General features: G+C 40.8%; 1 protein-coding gene across 9 annotated transcripts in view; it reads left to right on the top strand.

Moving 5' to 3' along the window:
• Positions 1–16,894, top strand: part of GRIA4 (glutamate ionotropic receptor AMPA type subunit 4) — a 250,369-nt gene that overhangs the window by 83,084 nt on the left and 150,391 nt on the right. The window lies entirely within an intron of this gene.

Genomic DNA, 16,894 nt, shown 5'->3' with positions numbered 1-16,894 from the left:
TCATCTGCAAGTATTGGATATTGGATGCACATAGTACGTAATCGACCAGCCAAAGCATGCGCTTGAAGTCTAGAATACTAAAACATTTTCACTAATGTTACTGAAACAAAGACACAGTTCAATAGGCAGGATTTTACAGCTCTCTTCACTCTTCAGCTCACTTTGTAAGTGACAGCAGTACCAAAAGTAGAGAGGACCAGCCACCTCTCTGCACCTGTGCTGGTGTGAACTGAGATGCGAGTGAGCCCCTTGGGACTTCCACGCTTTGGAAGGTCAAGGCAGAGAGAGGCTTGCTCAGCGTGAGGCCCTCGGGCTGTGGCAGAGAAGTGGAGGTAGGAGACGATACCTGGCAGGCAAGAGGTATCCGTAGGGCAGCAGAGGGAGGGAGTCCTGCAGTAGCCCATCTTCTACTCCTTTCATCCGGAGTTATCTCTATGATGGGCTACACTTTTATAAAATGTATAGCACATTACACAAAAAGCTACATTTTCTGTCCACGTTCTCCATTCCACATCCCAGAGCATCTCAGAACCCTGTAAGCGGTAAAAGACTCCAAATGCGTCACTGCGCCTCACCGCTCAGTGCTGAATTGAGAAGTAAGATCTCCTGTTCTCCACGTTGTGTGTTCGTTTTGCTGCCAAAGCCCTTTGCCTTTGTTTATGGAAAAGGATTCAGCCAACATGGCTGAGCTTCTGTGAAAGAGGCAAGATTTTTATGTCGATGGCTTGCTTTCGGGGGGGCGGGGAGCGAGCAGTATAGCTGTAGTCAAATAATTATTTTACTACAGCTGTTTCAATATAGCTCCCCATGTGAACAGTCTATCCTGGAATTAAAGTGGCTTTATTCCAGTATAATTACTCTGCAGTAGAAATGGGGAATTATACTGACCTAACTATATCTGTTTAATTATTTAATTACGGCTATAGAAGTCAATTTTTTCATATATACAAGCACTAAATTTTAGTGAGTTTTTAGCTTGATATACAGTCTAAATACTTGAATTTAAATCAAAATGAGTAATGGAACAAAATGAAAGGGTTTGTATTGTTCCATAATTGTGGTGTTGTGTTTTTTTTAAAAAGGTTCTTTAAAATATTTTCTGGACATACCCATGAAGTTCTGGGAGGTGTTACAGAATGTATTAGATAACTAGAAAGAGAAAAAATTAGCAAATTTAAAAGTACTGCTACTCAAGACATAGTAATGGGTAACAAGAAAACACACACGTAATTACAGATGTGATCCTACAAGTTCAACCAATTGTTACGAGAAGAAGTGCACAACCTGAAGTCACCTTTCTCATCTAAATTCACATGCTTAATTAGATTGAAACATCATTTTTAAGCATGCAGTATCACACCAAGGGCAGCGGTTAATAAACGATTCTTATAGCACTGAACTCAGCAACTCTGAACTCATCAGTGTGTCTTTGATAAAGAGATGACATTTACCAGCTTGCATGCAGGGGGTGCTACGTTGGATAGTTTCTCAAATTCTGAATAGATCTTGTGACTCAGTTTAATGCAGGAGAAAGTAAGATTCAATGTATCTTTAGGTATCAAGATGACTGTAAATATACATCGTTGCTGAATAACTTTCACTACCATTGCAAAATAGAAATTTTTAATGTGGAACTAAGGTACGATAAGAAAAAAGTATCATCTCTTACTGTCAGTGTAACGGAAAAAATAATAAAAAAAAAATCATTGCTGTTGAGTCATATGGTTTCTGTCCGTGAGGCCAGAACTTAACCTTGTCCAGATTGTTGCCAAAGATCTTTCCTTTACATGCCAGGTATTTCCCTGTCTCTGAGCAGCCCCGTCCAACCAAACTGAAGAAAGGGGAACCTCCTTAGCCTTTTTGTTTTGATACTGGGCCTGCAAGTTGATCTTTGCAGCTTAACTGGGAAGCTATAAATAAACTCTGTGGGGGCAGGTGAGCAATAAGCCTAAATTCCAGCCAGACACAGTACCTGTTTGTGAAGAGCGCAGCTGTCTGTATTGTAAAAGGCAGAAGTTCTTGGCAGAAGGCGATATGACGATAAACTTGGGCAAACCTTCAGCAGCAATGGTGACATGCTGTGGTGGGCAAATACATGTTGTTTTCAAACCTGCTTTCCTGGCCTTTCCATCCTGCTTGCTTCTTGGTTCTGTTCAATGCAGCTCAGTTGCTGCTCACCCTTGGGGGATCAATAATTAAGGTAGGTTTCTCTGCTATATCATTCCATTCTGACAGTCCCTAGGCTCCCTGGCTAACTCCAGTCTCTTTGCGACTGGGAGCATCTATGCTAGAATTTCAGTTCAGGTCAGGAATGCACTCTTGTCGTACCTCTCCAAGTTATTCCTACATACCTCACTTGGGTTTACACTGTGGAGTAGTCTTGGAGCTCGCAAACTCTGATGAGGTGGTGCCTTCAGCTGTTATGTTAAATCTCCCATTCTGATGTTCTGCCAGTCTCACAGTTTGGAAAATCACTGTCCTGTGACAGGATGAAGATACTAGGCAAAGATGCAAAATGAATTGGATCTAGCAGAGGACGTTACAGGAAAGGAGAACAGGTTTTCCAAAAGACATTAGACCTAAGAGAAAGATGAAGGTACATTCAGCTCATTATTTAACAGGGAAAGTGAGTTAGTAAAGAGTGGCAGAGAAGACTAAAGCCTCAAGGGTCCTTTTGTTTCAATACATTCTTCTTTCTCTTACCCTCCTTCCATAAAATGGTTTAATTATGACTCGGTGCTTAGTACAATTAATAGTAACAGCAAAGTGCCAGGAACACAGACAGGACAGGGATAAGTAAGCTGAAAAAACTTAATTGAGTCGTGCAAAGTATAGAGGGAAAGGGCTGAAATGAAAACCATGCCTCCTTGAGATATCAAGAGGAAAGGGAAGTTCAGCGGGGGTGAAGTGCTCATACAATATTTGATGTCACCTCTAAAGGGACTGAAGTGAAAGAATCAGATGAGTAGACCAGAAGAACATTTAGTTTATGTGTGTTATTTTATTGTGGTTGAGAGGTATTTCTTTTTAAAAGAGGTATAAAATCAAGTGGAGCTGTGCATCTGCAAATCAGTAGGATTTTTGACCTAGTGCAGATATGCCTACAGTATGATTTTGCTGGTTGACGACAATATTTCCTAGCACCAGAAAGCAAAAGTTAAACCACAGAAGGCAACTGAGAAAGTTTTTGTGAGGTGTGAGAAGCTGTTTAAGAATAGGGTCATAGAAACATAGAATCATAGAATAGTTTGTGTTGGAAGGGACCTTAAAGATCATCTAGTTCCAACCCCTCTGCCATGGGCAGGGACACCTTCCCTGACTACATCAGGTTGCTCAAAGCCTCCTCCAACCTGGCCTTGAATGTTTCCAGGGATGAGACGTCCACAACTTCTTTGAGCAACCTCTTCCAGTGCCTCACCACCCTCATAGTGAAGAATTTGTTCCTCGGATCTAATCTAAATCTGCACTCTTTCAGTTTAAATCCATTACTCCTTGTCCTATCACTGCATGCCCTCTTAGAAATGTAATAATTCCCTCTCCAGCTTTCTTGTAGGCCACCTTTAGGTACTGGAAGGCTGCTAGAAGGTGTCCATGGAGCCTTCTCTTCTCCAGGCTGAACAACCCCAACTCTCTCAGCCTGTCTTCATAGGAGAGGTGCTCCAGCCCTTGAATCATCTTCATGGTCTTCCTCTGGACTCGCTCAAACAGTTCCATGTCCTTAAGTTGTCGGCCCCAGAACTGAACACAGTACTCCGGATGGGGTCTCATGAGAGCAGTAGAGGGACATCCACTAAGTGGGCCATCTTGTCACAGAAAGAGATCAGGTTTCATAAACCCATGCTGACTGGACCTCATCACCTGGTTGTGCTGCACGTGCCGCATAATGACGCTGTCGTGGTTTTTTTTGGACTGAGGGTCGAGACAAGAACCGAAAGGGAGCACCCACCAACCATGGTCTCGGGCAAAACATGACTCAGGCTTTCTTAATAAAACAAAACAATTTATTAACAGTTACTAAACAAGAGACATAGGGGAACGAAAAACCGGTTACTTGAGAGGAGAAAAAGAGAAAACAAGGCCCGATCTTAAAACAACACCTCCCCAGCCCCTATTTTCCTCTCGTTCCTGGCTCTGTCTTCCCCCCAGCGGCGCAGGGAGACAGGGAATGGGGGAGTACAGGTCAGTTCATCCATGTTGTTCACTGCCGCTCCTTTCTTAAAGGAGGAGGAGTCTTTACACCATTTTTTCCCTTGCTTCGGTGGATCCCCTACTCACAAAGAAAAAAGTCCCCAAACTTTTCCAAAGTAAGTCCTGCCCGCAGGATTGCAATCCTCCCCATGGATCGCACCAGTTCGGGCTTTACCAGTCTCGGCCTCTTAGGGAGCTGCTGCCACTCGCGTCGGCGTGGGTCGTCCCACGGTCTCCAGATGCCTCCACGACCTCGTCGTGCATTCCATGCCCCATTATCAACAGTACCTGGTCGCGCATCCCCTGCTCCACGACCTCTCCTGGGCTCAGGCATCTCCTTCCCGACGTGGGTTTCTCCACAGGCCACGAGTGGGTCGCTGCTCCGCCGAGTACACCCTGGCTGCAGGGGGGCCGCCTGCCATCTCACACCGATTGCAAGGGAAGCCTCAGCTCCAGTACACCTCCTCCTGCTCCATCTTTGCTGACCCGGTCGTTGTGGTTGTCTTCTCTTAGATCTTAATCCTCTCTGGGGAAGCTCGGCCCGGTGGGCACCCCGGGAGTGGGGCGCTTCCCGAGTCCCCCATGCGGCTCCCCCGGCGCCATCTTGAGCACATGGCGTCGGCCCCGGGCCCGAGCGGCCGCTCGGCCGGGAGCCGGGAGCGAGGGCAGCGCCCTCCTGCTCTCTCCTCGCTCCTGAGCAAAAAGCCCTTTTCCCGCCCCTTTGTCCCAACTTAAATAGGGCAATTCGCAGAGGCGCCGCCTTGGCTCAACCTCCCCCGGGGGGGATGGGACTCAGATCTGGTGGCACAGGGAGCAAATCCCCTCCCCTGCCACCAGAACACCCCCCCACACATCAAACTATCACAGACGCTCACGATAGTCTGCTTCATAACCATTCCCAACGCTGAGGGAAGAATCAAGAGATGTAAGAATTGAGCATATAAGAGGTCAGTGTTAGTTTTCCGCATTGTGTGCAGCCTTACTGAGAGCTGGAATGGCTGAATTTGCTAGTAAAAGTGCAGGGATGACCCGGAGCTAAGGGGTCCAAGAGTGGAGACCAGTAGAGGGGCTGCAGAGTAGCACGGAACAGGGAGGATGGCAGCCAGCAAGCTGGAAACTGCCTTCACAAAAGTTCAGTAGCCATTTGAATTCAACCGTGCTTCCCAGCAAGAGTTTTCAGTCCCTGACTGTGACTAAAGAGCGGTACCAGGAGGGGTAAAGCTACCAGCTGGCCTAGCAGTTGGCTCACCAGAGGCGAGGACTGTAAAATAGTTATAGTTCTCTAGACATTAGTCATCGTGTGTGAGCCTGTTTATGTACCTTGTTGATGCTTTTTTTCCCCTTTGCTCCTTGTAATTACATACTGTTCATTAAACCAACTCAGTCATGGTTGCAGGTGAGGAAAATCAGCTTGCTGCGCTCTAGATAAATTTAATTTTCCCATATTTCTGGATAGTGTTTTTATAGCAACCCCTTTAATGTTGAAACCATTCTGGTTTATGACAATCTAAACCTGGCAGAAGGGTTACACAAGCCCCGATGCCCTGTTCGAATTAATCCTACAGTACGTAGAGTAGCAATCTCCAAGCTTTTGTCTTTGAGGACTTGTGGACCATAGGTGAGTCCCAGACATCTGGAGAAGGCAAGGAAAGCCACAGGAAATTTATAGCTCTCCCTCTTATTTTGAGGGAGATTGTAGAGTTAGTTATTTACAATCAGTTTGTCAGGCTAATCTAATTTTTTCCTTTGGCAAAGTGGCCATGCTTAGTAAACTTCAGTGATATTGCTTCATGCCTGACATTCTCCCAGAAAAAATAGAAAGTAGAGATTCAGCTATAGCATGGGGTCTTGAAAATTAGAAACCATAGCCCTAAAATTGTTATTAATGACACATTTTAAAAGTCAGAGGAGGTCTTAGGTGAGGTGCAAGGGATTTTTCTTTGCCCTGATCTAGTGAACATGCATTAATTTGCGTGGTAGCACAGAGAACAGCTTTTGTGGGTACTCAGCTTGGTGAAGGTAAGAGTGGTACAAGACAGGTTCAGAGTTCAAAGTGATCCTGCTAAATAGATAGATCAAGAAGGTGAAATATGATAAAGATGGTGCGAAGGGTAATCTAGGTAGGGAAGAATCAAACGTACAAACACAAAGTACAGAGTACCTGGCTCAGCACTAGTATCACAGGAAATGTTTCTGGAGTTGTGGTGAGCATTAAGAATAATCTAATTTCAGAAAGCCGTACTGTTTCCAGTGAAGTAAATATTATTTTGAAATTTAGGACTGAGAATGTTTCATGTGAGAACCGAATGCTGAATATTGCGTCTCCTGGCTGGCTATGCTGCTGTGTCACATGTTGAGATTTCCACTGCAACAGAAAAGGTCAAAAATTGCCAGTAAGCTGAGGAAGTGGAATGAGATCGAGTGGATAAGGCACATAGAAGACATGATGGTGTCAGTACTGTGTCCCACCACTTTTTCCTTGCCCTTTGAAAGCACTGAGTACTGTTTACAGCTATATCAAGGGCCTTTGGTATGAGCATGGCACAAGGATTAGGCATCTGTTGCTGGAATGGCACTGTGGTCACTGACCATACATACAGATATCACATATACAAGATTCAAGGGTCCAGAGAAGAGGAAGAATATTAAAAAAAAAGCACCATGACCTGTGAGAAAAAGCTTCAGGAATTGAGAATTTTAAATTCTATATCTGTTAAGGAGCAGAGATCAATTCTTCTTTGTACCCACTGAGATCAAGGCAAGAATTAGAATTATTTTGCAGGAGGCAGATTTAAGGTGTTACTAGGAAAAATGTTTCAGTAACATTACAATAAGCTGAGGAGATTGTGGGGATTCTTACCAGCAGAAGTTTTAAATAAGAGGTTAGAAAATATCTCCAATGGTGATCTGCTTTGCTATATCCCACCTTAGATGATCTCTTATGTCCCCTCAGGATTTGTATTTCTGTAATTTTCATGATTTCTCTAGGAAAATGGGAATGGCGTCTTCACAATACTTGGGATACTGGAAAGATAATTTTCTACAATGGAGCAACTTTCAATAATATATTATTGCTATTCAATTATATATATAGCCTTTGTAAAATATTTAGTGTGTTCTATTATTCAAAAATCAGATCAAAAATGTTCTATGTGACAGATAAAACCACTGTAAAATCAGGATGAAGGACTATGATTATAATATGGTACTCAGTAAGTTAAGTTGTTGTTAGGTGGTCATTTAGGAACTACAAGAATTGGCCCTACATCAAGCTTTACTTGATATTTTTACTGCTTTTTTGAACAAATTTGTCAATTTCTTAACAATGAAAAGAATAATAGTGTAATAGGAAGTTGGAAAGTTATTTCAGCTCAGTTGAAAGAGCTAGATGTACTAAAACCAGTAGTTATATAGAAATATAACCTATATGTTTATCTGCATAAAAATACAGAGTCAAGGCTCTTAATCATTAAATAAGTTAAAAAGGACCAAGTGTTGCTGATAAACAGCAACTTACAACACAGTACTGTCCAAAAAAAACCACGTTATGCCACGAAGTGCTGTTTAGTTATTAATTACTTTCCACATAACACTATTAAGTCCAGACCTATATCGCTCTTACCTTAAACCTCTAGAATATCACAGGGTGTTTCAGGTAAGCATAGAATCATAGAATCATAGAATCATAGAATGGTTAGGGTTGGAAGAGACCTCAAATATCATCTAGTTCCAACTCCCCTGCCATGGGCAGGGAAACTTTCCAGGTGTTCCAGGTTGCCCAAAGCCTCATCCAACCTGGCCTTGAACACTTCCAGGGATGGGGCATCCACAACTTCTCTGGGCAACTTGTTCCAGTGGCTCACCACCCTCGATGTAAAAAATTTCTTCCTTATATCTAATCTAAAACTACCCTCTTTCAGTTTAAATCCATTGCCCCTTGTCCTATCACTACACACCCTTGTAAAAAGTCCCCCTCCAGCTTTCCTGTAGGCCCCCTTTAAGTACTGGAAGGCTGCAATAAGATCACCCCGGAGCCTTCTCTTCTCCAGGCTGAACAGCCCCAACTCTCTCAGCCTGTCTTCATAGCAGAGGTGCTCCAGCCCTCGGATCATCTTCGTGGCCCTCCTCTGGACTCGTTCCAGGAGCTTCATGTCCTTCTTGTGTTGGAGACTCCAGAGCTGAACATGGTATTCCAGGTGGGGTCTCACGAGAGCAGAGTAGAGGGGCAGAATCACCTCCCTCGACCTGCTGGCCACACTTCTTTGGATACATCCCAGGATGCGGTTGGCTTTCTGGGCTGCCAGTGCACATTGCCAACTCATGTTGAGCTTCTCATCCACCAGCACTCCCAAGTCCTTTTCCTTTGTGCTGCTCTCAATCCATTCTCCGCCTAGGCTGTACTTAATGCTTGGGATTGCCCCGACCCATGTGCATGAGAAACAACAGTTGTGTGCTGGATCATAGAGAAGACTGTTTTGGGAATATAACTTTTTTTGATTGCAGTGATCCACTTGGTCTTGGGCCCTTTTTTCATTATGATTAGCAGGAAGAATTCGGAAGCATTTTTCATCCTACTGACCTTTGACAAAATGTCCAAGAATGAAAGAGAAACAGAAGATCATGACTGTGTCCACTAAAAATGAAAGATTCTTATTTGCATCATGCAGTTACGTACCAAATTTTTGTGAAACAAAGATCAGTGCTGTCATGCCATTGCAGAAATACTGATATGATGTATTCCAGAAAACACACAGCATCCAATATCTGGTCTCATAGTGTTTATTAGACTACTCTAACACCTACTCTGTAGGTTTGAACTTTTCCATAATTTGTGTCTTTATAATTGCTGAGATCAAGATCATCAGTGTTTTCACCATGTTAGCTGTTACCTTTTTCAGAGTAGTTCCATCAAATCCAGTGGTCAAACTGGTGTGGAGTTTCAGTAGCCCAAATACATCCCAGGAATAGAATGGCACTTATGCTATAGGTGAACGGAAAAAAATCCTCACTAGATTTGCTAAAAAAGCTGTTTGTCTTTGGCAAACACTCTACATGGGCAGTGGATCATGTTATACATATTAGGATCCAAACACCACTGTGTTTATTGTTCACAAAACTCATGTTGTAATTTCGTGCAGGCCAATCTGAACCGATACACAAAACATAAAGAAAAATTTCTTTTATCAAAGATCAGTGAGTTTAGAAAACTGTAGTGAGTTGTCAATCTCCTTCATATGATCTGCTGTTGTCTATACTCAATAGCAGTAAATTCCGTGTTTTTAATGGAACAGACCAATGTGCTTTATCCATTGATAGCTGCTTTGCAGCAAATTTTGGTTTGCTGGTGTTAGTTCATTAATAATTGTACCAGCAACATGCTGGCTTGTCCTCATCTGCTCAGCAGGTGATAACAGATTGAAAGTATAGGTAGTAAATGCACACGTGAAACTAAGATGCAGCTGGATCCTAACATCAGCATCAGTAACAATACTGTGACTTTTTATCTTTCCCTTGTTTTATCACCAAAGAGAATCAATAATGGTAAACCAGCACAGTCATCGTGTAATGAGCTCAGAATTCACTACATACGAAGATCTTACAAGAGCCTTCAGATTGCTTCATTAAATAAAAGTACTCCTTGTTGATTGAAATGATTGAACATTGGATCAAGGTTGAAATTAACAGGTAATACAGGTGTGGAAATCAAAAGCTGATCATCAAGTGTAGAGATGAGTCCCTTGACTTTGCTATTTCATGCAAGATGTGAATCAAACTGAGCTGCATCAGAATTTTTATGGGTGTTTTGGTCATCTAACTAAACACTCAGAATATGCAGTGCAATCTAATACACAAATACCATAGAAATATGTAAATCAGAAAACATTAAATAAACTGCTGCTCATTATATTCCTGATCCAAAAAATTTACTTCCCTTTTTTCTGGGTTAGTGGATGCCATGGAGAAGACAAGACTCTGAAAATCTTAAATACTGCTTTTCAAGTTGCCCTGCTACTGAATGCCCTTTTTAATGATTTGTTTGTGACAATGTTGCAAAATCTTTAGAGCTAAATTCTTTCCTCAGTAGCATTTATCTCAGGTTTGCAGATGTGTGACTCAAGAGTATGCCTGTAGCCTCTGTATGCTTTTATATTCCAGCATCCTGATGTAAATAACATTGCTACTTCAAATGATTGTTCTGGTAATATCAGGGCAATTGCATTTACAGACCCTGGCACAAAGAGTTAATTTGTTGTTATCTGCATGTGTAACACATTCCTTTAAATGGAAACATGTCATTTTTAGCTGTTTGTTACAAACATTCTGTATTTACTTGAGAGCAGGTCATCGCGGTCTGTAATTCTGAATATCTATTTCCATTTATTGATGAGGTTTTCCACACAAGGAATTTAAGAAAGAAAGTGAATTTATAGTATAGCAGTTTTTTTTTTTTTCCTGAAAAAAAACTCCTGTATTGGCATTTTTACTCCAGATGCATAGCGAAGTTAAATTCAGTTGCTCTTAGGAGTTATGAGTAGCAACTCTGAGCATGTTTCTGAGTACGTGCTGTACCTCAGAATGTGAGTACCTACTGCTTTGAGTAGCAATTGTAGTCACTTGACCCATACAGATAAGCCATAATAAAAGGTCTATATATTGTGTGTTAGGAATCATATGCTGTAAAAATTTATTTTATGATTATTTGATCCCAAATAAGAGCAGGTGATTTATATACATACTAATGGGACTTACATTAATCTTTTCCGTGGAGTAAATAAATTAATTCTATATAACAAAGTTTTAAGCCGAAATTTATCTTGTGGTGTACTGATGTTTAGCTTTCATACTAAGCTCTAGGATAGACTCTGCCCTTCCCTACATATATTTATATCAGTGGTAACACAATTAACAAAGCCTGCAAGAAACTGTCTTCAGTGAAGGGACTGTGTCGACCTTACACCAGCATAACCAAGACCATCTTTTCCGAATATGAGGCTGTCCTACGTTACCACTACCCATTGGTCAGGAGTAACACTGCAGACAGTTGATCGATACAGCATCCAGCAGCGTGGACCTCCAAAGAAGGCCTTGAAAAGACGCAGACGAGGAAGCCAGCCGCGCATCCGAATGCTTATGCTTTAGAAATTTATTTCAGTGTGGACATCTGAGTCCCGCAGCTGCTGCACATAGCCTTTTATATGCCCACAGGTGTTGGCTCCAGTGCTGGAGCACAGAGTGGTAGCAAACAAAGGGGAGTATAGTCGATGCTGCCAGAGACCAGACATAGTGCCAATTTAATACTGAATGTAAAACAAATACTTGTGCCAATTTGTTTCTAAATGCATTTTTAGTCAGAAAAATTAGCTTGTCTTTTGAGAGCTTTATCTATGTGTGGATGAACGTTCCAAGTTTTAATACAGTATAAAGCAGGCTTTTTAAAAATCAAAATAAATAAACAAAATATAGACCTACAAATATCAAAACTACTATTCTATTGTTTGTGCTCTTATTGTTTAAAAAAGAACCAAATTGTATTAGACTAATTTAATTCTTCGGGATCACTCTTTGTCATATTTTGTGAGACAGCTTTATCCCTTATGTAGTGCAAATTACTTCTCTGAGGTTGCAGCAGGAAGTGCAGGTAATTCAGCATTAGAGTATGTTGTGGAATAAATCTGTGTTTGTATTCAAGGGCATTGCTGGAGTTGCATATTCTTAATTCAGCTGATTGAACTGTCGTCGTATCATCTATGCAATCTATAATTTTAAGACTACAATTTCTGATTCTGTGAAGAATCGTATTTCAATGTATTCAGGTTTTCACTATTTTGAGATGCATTTTGCTGTAAATGGAGTATATTTTAGGCATTTCCGTCATTAATTACAGCTGAACCCTATTTGCATACATATTTATACAAATAATTTGTCTTTAGTCGATTCCAAAAGAAGAGGTGAAAGTGTAGAGATCCTTTTAAAATGATTGACTACTTATCACAGTACTACAGATGCTATTTCTGCCTCTGTACAGGGAATTTCCTGCACTAATATTTACAGATGATAGCATTAACAGCTGCTTCTGTTACCAAAATTGCAGTGACTGTTTGAGGTATTTAGCGTTTTGCAATTGTAAAGAGAGTTACCAAACGGTCCTTCAATCCTAAGGACTCAAAATCCCTCTTTTGTACTACTACTGTCATGAGGATGGAGCCAGGCTCTTCTCAGTGGCATCCAATGATTGAACAAGGGGAAATGGATATAAGCTGGAACACAGGAGGTTCTGCTTAAACATGAGGAAGAACTTCTTCCCAGTAAGAGTAACAGAACACTGGAACAGGCTGCCCAGAGAGGTTGTGGAGTCTCCTTCTCTGGAGATGTTCCAAACCCTCCTGGACACGTTCTTGTGTGATCTGATCTAGGTGGTCCTGCTCCAGCAGGGGGATTGGACTAGATGATCCTTTGAAGTCCCTTCCAATCCCTAACATTCTGTGATTCTGTGATTAATGCACACCTGGATGCTACAGGAAGTTTTCATGTGGACGAGGGACATACGTTGTGTTTGATTTGGACTCCGAAGGACAGACAGCACATTTAATATAGTTTTGAAGATCTGGGCATAGTAAGTGACAAAAGTGTCCACAAAGGGAGGAGTTGTGAATGCAAAACTGTGGTTGCTAGTCTAGATCTCTTTATTTCATAAAAGTTGCTAGGATTAATGTTTCTCTGTAGAGAGTTCAGAGTAAGAAAGCAAACAGCAAGTGTATGTACACGTTACAAAAAATGGACAGTAGTAAAAAAATCTTGAACATATAAAGATAATAAGCAACATTTTTTAAGTGAGCTATTAAAAAAAGTTTCTCATAACAGAGAAATGTGTTTGCAGATGCTTGTGATGAAATAGTTTGATTTTTATGAATGAAATCTTCCAGTACCTAAAGGGGGCCTACTTTCTTTCCATGCAGAAAGCTGGAGAGGGACTTTTTACAAGGATGTGTAGTGACAGGACAAGGGGCAATGGCTTTAAACCGAAAGAGGGTAGATTTAGATTAGATATAAGGAAAAAAATTTTTACAATGAGGATCATGAAACACTGGAAGAGGTTGCCCAATGGAGTTGTGGCTACCCCGTCCCTGGATGTATTCAAGGCTAGGTCGGATGAGGCTTTGAGCAACCCAGTCTAGTGGAGGGTGTCCCTGCTCATGGCAGGGGGGCTGGAACTAGATGATCTTTAAGGTCCCTTCCAACCCAAACCATTCTATGATTCTATGAAATCGAGTGGAAAGGAAGCATTTTGCTTTGTTAGTAAAGTTGGTAAAAACAAGACATAGGATATCTCTGTATTCAAATATATCCTTCTTATATCTTATATCTTATATCTTATATCTTATATCTTATATCTTATATCTTATATCTTATCCTTCAATATATCTTTCTACAAGAAAGATGGGGAGAGGCTGTTCAGGAGGGCCTGTTGTGATAGGACAAGGGGTAACGGTTTTAAAATAGAGGGAGGTAGATTCAGATTGGATATTGGGAAAAAATTTTTTACCATGAGAGTTGTAGAACACTGGAGCAGGTTGCCCAGAGAGGTGGTGGATGCTCCATCTCTGGAAACGTTCAAGGCCAGGTTGGACGAGGCCCTGAGCAACCTGATCTAGTTGGAGATATCCCTGTTCCTTGCAGGGGGGTTGGACTAGATAACCTTTGAAGGTCCCTTCCAGCCCTAACCATTCTATGATTCTATGATTCTATGATTCTTGTAAAACACAAAGTACTCTCTTTTATTTATTGAGATAAGGGTAGTTTCAAATAAGGGTAAGTTATTCAAAATACTCTTAAGAAACTTTAATTGTTGGTAATTAATTATGGCTGCTTTGCCAAACTTACATTGTAAACAGAGTTTACATTTAGTAGTACAAAACAGGTCATGAACCTGACTCTTAAACACAAGTGGCTATCCCAAACACAAACCTTTCAATTATATTTGAATAGGAACTCTTTTTGTTTGTGTCGATGGTGTGGATGGCTTTTTGTCATTTCATATATGTATATACATATGTATGTGTATGTGTATGCCTAATAATGATTGTATCTCCTAGCTTTGTCTGGATGCAGAACAGTTGAAATCATTTAGATATCAAAAATCTTGTCTTAGAAGTCTAGATCATACCACTGAAACATCTTCTAGCAGTAATTTTAGATTGTATTTTCTTTTTTGTCTGTATAATTTATATTTCCATTCTCATTAAGCATTGTTTTAAAAACAAAATTCTTTTACAATGTTCAGCTAGTATGTCTCAACATCTTCAATATTTTGTTTCAAAACTATTCAAAACAGGAGTTGCATCTAATCTAGCCTTTTCCCATCAAAAAGATTTCGATGTTTATTTTTCGAAGAAATGGAGTTTGGTGAAAAAATTCCCAGCTAATTCTATCAAATAATTGTTTTACTGAGAAAGGTATATCCTTGCTCTGAAGCGTCTCTTTAAAAAAAGTTTTAAAAGATGAAAATGTCCTTGTATATGTTGTTTAAATTGTGCCTTGTGCTAGATTGATTTCACGTTAAATTTCTCCTTAAATAAACAAATTACTCTGCCGGGTATTTCCTAATACAACTACATGTTCCTGGTCTTGAGGCACAATGAAAATCCCTGTCTGGGTTCTGTGGGAAGCCAAGGGTGATGTTCACAGTGACTTTCTGCACAGGACTTCTGTTATTCTGTGAAATATCTCCAAAACAGCCCCACTTGATGCACCCTTCTCATTTTAAAACTGTTCTGTTCCCCTTGTGAGAAGAGGAACTTTCTTTCTCTTCTGTATCAGAATATCCAGTTATGGATTCCTAATCTCATGTCTCCATCATGGGCTGTGTATAGAACTGCAGCAACTTTATCATCTGTCACTTCAGAAACTCTGTTTGATAGGGCTTCCCAGAACTCAGCTTATCTATTTTGTTGCTCACATTTCCACTGCTGCAGGGAGGTTTAATAATCTTCAACTGAATTATCTCATGAAACACCTCAGGATCTACCTCTGCATTCCTGCTTCCACACATCTGCCCAGATTTATTTGTTTGATTCTGCATTTCTTTTCCTGTTTGATCACTTAGCATTGGCTTTTTTCCTACACCTTCTTCTGCTCCTTTTCCCGCACTTTCCTGTCAGTACATTCCAGTAAGCCTGATTCATTTTCAGCCCTTGCACATAATTTGAGAACCTGGGAGCATCCGTCTCGTTGCTCTCTATTTTCATCTCTGCCATTAGCAATCCTTACAGATTAAGGTTTTTAGCTTGAAAAAAGTAAAAAACATGTAATATGACTTAAAATATATGACTGTCTGTGGCTGCTATGAAGGAGGAAGTGCAGTTTTGTTTCCAATATAGTTATCAATATATTTTAATGCAGCAACACTCCAGTTTGAATGAAATGAAAGACAGAAAAAAAAAAAGCAGATACTTATTTATTTTTGTTCTAATCAGTTCATAAAGGAAAAAAAAAGTTTTGATTTACTCAAATTATTGCTGTTAAAAATATGTATGGACTTCACACGCATGCATCACCAAACAGCAAAAAGAGAGGTTCACCAAGTGCATTATAGTGTATCCTCAATTGCACTTCCAGGCTACCAGACAAGAGTGGTAATAGGAAATGCATAGAGGTGCAGTATTTCGTCTGTACCAAGAGCTGAATTCACAAGTAGCCTAAACGCCAAATTACGTAATCTCTCCTCCCGCAAGTCCGGCGCGTTGCGGTGGCCACCGCACAGCTGCTGGCCTGGGTGGCATCCAGGCAGACACAGTCGCAATTGTCCCTTTTCATCTGGGTCATTCTGAATTCCCTCAACAGGAAATGGAACACAAGCAGAAAAGTTTTAAAAACATCCCAGACATGAATCAACAAAAACCCGGAACATCTGCTCATCAAAGCTCATCAGAAAACAGTGTATTTTATTTACACTACTCTTCTGTATGTACTGAGAATGCCTAATGAGGTTAGAGAACACTGGAAAATATTGCTGGTATGAAGTGTCCGTTTCACTTTCCAGATTACTTGCCTAATCTACTCAAAATATGTGAAATACAGTGTATCGTATTCACAGCCTCTGCAATTTTCTTATTTATTTTAGCATAAAGTGATGCAGTTTTATTAAATCCACAGTTCGCATCAAATCCAGTACAATGTTTTAATCAATGTATTAATTTCTTTTGAAGATAAATAGCACTAGCAAATGTGAAAACCAAGATAACAGAAAGTGCAGTTAATGTAAGTGGATTCAACAGAGGATTGAGGAACATTTTAATGTATGAGGAAATGCGAGCTCAGATCCTCAGATAGAGCAGCTCAGCATGAATTGCTGACTGCCTCCTGCACTGCTGAGAAATCAGGTCACTATGCTTAAACTTCTAACATTGTATAGTTTTTCTGATCCACAGGACAGATCCCGTACTCTGTCCTCATTCAGGATTTATGAATCCACATGTCCTTGTGAGAAGTCTTATTACCGGGGCAGGTCTAATTGCAGCTTTGTCCAGAGTAAGAGCTCAGATACTTCCCTTTTTTTTCAGCGGTTTGTATTTTTGTAGAGCTACATTCAAGCTATTACACAGGGAAGTGCTTAGCTCAAAGTTGGATACTGAGTTACCTGAGCTATTTCAGTTATTTCAGAGAGGGTTTCATCTCAGCTGCAGTGAGGAAATGTTGGCTTACGGTG

This window comes from Tauraco erythrolophus, chromosome 1 (genome assembly GCF_009769465.1).
Source record: "Tauraco erythrolophus isolate bTauEry1 chromosome 1, bTauEry1.pri, whole genome shotgun sequence".
Classification (NCBI taxonomy): Eukaryota; Metazoa; Chordata; class Aves; order Musophagiformes; family Musophagidae; genus Tauraco; species Tauraco erythrolophus.
This window is presented reverse-complemented; position numbering and strand designations above follow the sequence as displayed.